The 5,047-nt window shown below is 38.8% G+C and overlaps 1 protein-coding gene across 1 annotated transcript in view; it reads right to left on the reverse strand.

The window, feature by feature from the left end:
* Positions 1-1,807, reverse strand: part of ngef (neuronal guanine nucleotide exchange factor) — a 39,760-nt gene extending 37,953 nt beyond the window's left edge. The window contains exon 1 of the mRNA XM_005749368.1: positions 1,779-1,807. The gene's annotated coding sequence lies outside the window, so the exon portion shown is untranslated. The remainder of the gene's footprint in view (positions 1-1,778) is intronic.
* Positions 1,808-5,047: the final 3,240 nt, after the last annotated feature.

The following is a 5,047-nucleotide window of genomic DNA, read 5'->3' on the forward strand; positions in this document are numbered from 1 at the left end:
ATAGATAGATAGATAGATAGATAGATAGATAGATAGATAGATAGATATCTCTATATAGATAGATATTAGGATTTTAAAAAGATCCCCGCGTAGGTTTTCATTCATTCTGGTCATTGTAGTCACAAGCCACTAGTAACCATCTTGGCTGTCACATGAGCTGAGATGTGGGGAAAAAATAATTTTGACTGTAAGGGACCAAGGTGTAAAACCTCTGTATGACATTACTCCAACACACAATCATGTGAATTACTGATGGTGACTTGGAGCAAGGTGTAGTAGAAGTAGGAGTATAGCTGACTAATAGCTGGTGTCATAATCCATCCCTTGTGTTCAATAATGGTTGGTCACAGTGGACTTACTTGGCTTCTTTTCTTTTGACAGTGTGACCTTTCTTCTAAAACACAGCTGAGTCTTTTCCTGTTGTGGTCAATACTTAGCCCCAAAATACAGTGAACCTGAACTTTCTAAGAAAGTAGTGACGGTGGTACGTCTTCTGAACAAGGAAGGATGTCTTGCGACTCCAGAAAACATCCTCTTAAAGATGTACACTGAGATCCTTACAGCTGGAGTCCTCTTCAACAACTACTCCCTCGATGTATAGAAGTGTGATGGGGGGGATTCTACACTTCCTGAAATCCACAATCATCTCCTTGGTTTTCTAGAGCACCAGCCTGCTGGTTGTTTTGTAATTCCTGCCTGTAGTCAGACGCATCACTGTTGGTTCTCCATCTCACCACTCCTGTGTCATCTAAAAACGTCACAATGTGAGAGCTTTGATATTCTACCGAGCAGTGTATGAGAGGTCTCATACACAACCTAGGGGAATCTAGTGATTAAGAAGTCCAGGAACCAACTGAAGAGGGAGAAGCTCAGGTCAGGTTTTGCAAGTTTTTGCTGCTGAGTTTGTTGAATTATTGTACTGAGGGCATAAGTGGTCCAAGAATAGGAGACATATATACAAGTCCTTATTCTCAAGGTTTGCAGGCTGTATGAAACACTGATGAGATCCCATTATCTGACAGCTGACTGGCACAATCTCTGTGTCCATTCTAGTATACTGTCAGGGCCTGCAACTTCATGTGGGCCACTTGTGCTGAGGTCAAGCTGAGTCGTAGTTCACCTGGTGTTGAAATGAGTGTAGTCCTAGAGGGGCTCATTGAAGCAGACATGAAAGTCATTGAGGAAATCAGGCAGAGACAAATCCCAGTCTTATTTACACAGCATTTAAACAGCATGCTTGTTTGTTTGTTTGTTCAAAATTGGGGTTATATATTGGGGTTATATATATATATATATATATAGCAAGACATTAAGTATATATACTTAACAATATATCGTTATCCAGGTAGGTTCATTTTAACATTTAAACTCAAGGTTGTTCTTGCTTTGATGAGGTCATAGGTTGAACGCCAGTCCATTTACCCGTGGGAAATACATTATTCACCGCTGTACGCGGTTCAAACAGAACCAGTTTCTCAGGTTGTATTCATGTAGATTTCTACTGAAGGATAGAAACTGCCTTTGTTCTACTTTCAATAACAACTGCACCATTAACTACAGCAGTCCCTAACACGATGCCTTTGATAACAACGTGTGAGAAATGAATTCATAACCTAGCTTAAGCACAGTTATATATAAATGATTAATTTAAAGTTAACTATACATCTAGCATCTAAGTAAAAAAAAAAGATAAAAGCTAAAATTATCTTCAAATTAACTGCAAATTCATTGTTAAATTGTGGTCACAGCCAAATTCTGTACTAGTCTTCTCGTCTTACTTTCAGATTGCTCAGATGAGATCAGTCTCTTCTTCCTCATTGACCGGTAAAAGCGGGAGTTTCTGCGAATAGGTTCTCTACTAAATCCAGTGCTGGAGTCATCATCATCATGTTCCTCTTGGCTTGGTTGAACCACAACTGGTTGCTTTTCTGTGACGTCTTTTGGTTTCTGTCCCCACTTACCCCTGAACAGGGTAGCTACAGACATAGTGAAATCTATTGCTCAATTTTCATGAAAAACTAAGACTGGAAAATGTTGTTTGGTGTTGAGGAAATGAGTGGAAAGAAATTTGCCATAGTTAGCCAGAATCCAGGAATAAATCCATCACTTGGAATCAGAAATTCACGTGAAAAATGAAAAGAAAAAAAGAATACAGTTGAAAACAATTTTAAGATCAGAAAAGGGAATCCTCAGCCCTCTCTTGCTCCTATCCGTACAGCAATAATGTTGTTAACTACATGGGTAACCTGTGGAAAGAGTGCTTGACGCTTATTTATGACTACAGTGTAATTATTACATTTATGACTCTCTCCTGTTCTTTGTCCCTCCTCTGTTTGTGTCCCTCCCTCTTTCTGCCTCCTTGCACCACCCTGTTATGTGCCAACATTCCTGAACTCAACCTAGTCTTACCAGCTTATAATGCCTTTCTGCTCTAAAACTTTCTCTGTTGCAGAACCAGAAAAGCCACTTGGAAATGCTTATAAATGTCTGTGCCTTCTACATTTCTCAGATCCCTTCATGAAATCAAGGCATGTTTTTGTTCTTGGCCTTTGTTCTTCAAGAGTTTCTGACCCTGTTGATCCGTTGTCCCACATAATAGTTTTATCTCTAGTCAGCTGACAAGGAGAGTTTAAAGTTCATCTTTTCCTTTTTTCAACAGAGCAATAAAGTTGCTTTCTCTGCCTTTGAACAGTACCAACCAAAAAAGGAAGTGCAAAGAATTTGTTTACTGGAATAACCTCTACTGTAAAATAAAGATCCTGCACAGTTTCTACAAACAGAAGATGGTTTACTGTGGAATTCACTAACCTACATGATTCCTGCTTTATTCACTCTTAAAGGAAAACAGAACGATTATGTTAATAATTATCATATAACTAAATAAAGAATGTGGAATTGACTGAATAGAATGGATGGATGAATGAATAATTATCACCTATCCATCCATTCTCTTATCAGGTTTGCAGGTTGCTGGAGCCTATCCTATAGGGCAAGGGGTGAGCTTCTCCCTGGATAGGTCACCAATCTGACGTAGGGCTAACACATAGAAACATAACCATTCACAACTATGGCAATTTAGAATCACAATCACATGTCTTTGGACTGTGGGAGTAAGCTGGAGTACCTGGAGAGAACACACACAAGCATAGGGAGAACATGCAAACTCCACACAGATGGTGGCATTGAACTCAGGCAACATTGCTAACCAATGCACCATCTCACTTCCTTGGATTAGTTTGAAGTAGCTAAGCTGGCCAATAACCAACATTTGCTCCCACATTTATCTTAACATCAAGGAATATTTTGCTCTTGTACTATTTACTTTGAATTTTTTTCCTATATTTTTCCACCAGGTGGTAGTACTTTTTAACATTTAAAGCATGCAGCAAGATTTCCCACTTTTTATTGTTTTCTGCAAGGATGTCTTGCTACTGAAATGATAAGTGTGTTGCTACTGATGTTGGACAATGGTGGGTGCGTGTATGTGTGGATTTTAGTTCTCGCTACCTTATAGAGAAGTCTATAAGTTGGGGAGCAGCATTCCCACCATTCAAGTTAACCAAATCTCCATTGCTCACATAGAGGAGCCGTTGGTAAAGCAATACAATCGTGACTTCAATGAGAAAGCAAGAGAATTAACCTCAAATGTCTATAGAAGATCTTGAATTTATGAAAATCATGAATAATTCAGTTGTGCTTATCACTGAACATTACTGTTAGTGTGGCCTGAAAACCTTTAATTTGTTCATCCTACTGATGAACTGATGGTGTGGTCATGACTTTTTGACTGTCCTGAGTGTTTCTGCCACCTCCTTTAAACAACTGAATGCAACCATTGTTACACTTGTCCTTTTGTGCAATTAAAATATGTTATGTCCATATCCATGCTGTAGACTGCACTAGTATTTTGCTCATCCGACAACTGAAATCAACTAAATGTAATGTAAGAGTATGAACTGATAGGCTGAATCAATAGGCAAGCAGACTTGCGATTACAAGAAATTTAGACTACTAGAAAACATTTCCTGTAGAGAACAGGTTCTCGATTCCCATCCCTATATATGGATGATTAATGCCTTTGACCTGTCTAGTTTGCCTGCACTAGAGATGGCACCAGAAGGTACAAACTTTAATGCTGACTACTAGAGAAAAAGCAGGGCCATAAATCAGGTGTTATGGAATGGGCACTTTTCTCTACAGCCCTGAGCGGAGGATAGGAGCTGGTTGCCATGGTGATGTGAGAAGTGTCATCTCCTTATAGGGAGATATCCAAAAGGTGTAGGAGATGAAACTCGAGTTGGACATGGGGTCTAAGGGCTTCCCTTCAACTTTTTGATCAATCATGTTAACATTCTGTTTTTACCACATGCAATAAAAGTGTTTACTGCCTGGGTGCGCCAGCTTTTGTCTCTGAGCCAGACAGCTGGAGGTCCATCACATCATGTAAAACAATTTGAAATTCTAACCATAATTTATATATGATATAATATTTTCAATTTAAATATAGAAAGTTTAAAGTCCCCTGCCTTAAGGAGAAAAGCGACAACATATGTGTTGAGATTTTCCTCTCAGAAGCACGAGGACCTTATAAACTTTGTATGGCATTTAAAGCCGTGTAAGCTAAATCATTAGAAAAGCAACGACTACACATAATCGGCACAAAAGATATCGTATAAAGATGTTTGCAGGGAAAATTGAGGTCCGGTTAAAGCAATAAGTAATCACAGGATTTGAAACTGTGGGAAAAATTGAGGCCGGTCTATTCAACAGAGTGTGACACTGTGTGTTCAAAAGAGGGTATTACACATAAAAAAAATGCAACAGTGCTAACTAGTAGTAGGACTGAGCTAAAGCGCCACCATCCAGTAGAAGGAGGGTGATACTGCAGGCCACTCCCCAGCCCCTGGTAGACATGGGTAGAATGGAAAAATAAGATTAATTAATTAAAAAATTAAGAAATATAATTTAAGGATTGAGAAAATAAGAAATTAATTAACGGATTAACAATGACCACAGTAATAACTAAGCATAAACTAAAACAGACAAA

Source organism: Pundamilia nyererei, unplaced genomic scaffold, assembly GCF_000239375.1.
Source record: "Pundamilia nyererei isolate P.nyererei 1_Seehausen unplaced genomic scaffold, PunNye1.0 scaffold00243, whole genome shotgun sequence".
NCBI lineage: Eukaryota > Metazoa > Chordata > Actinopteri > Cichliformes > Cichlidae > Pundamilia > Pundamilia nyererei.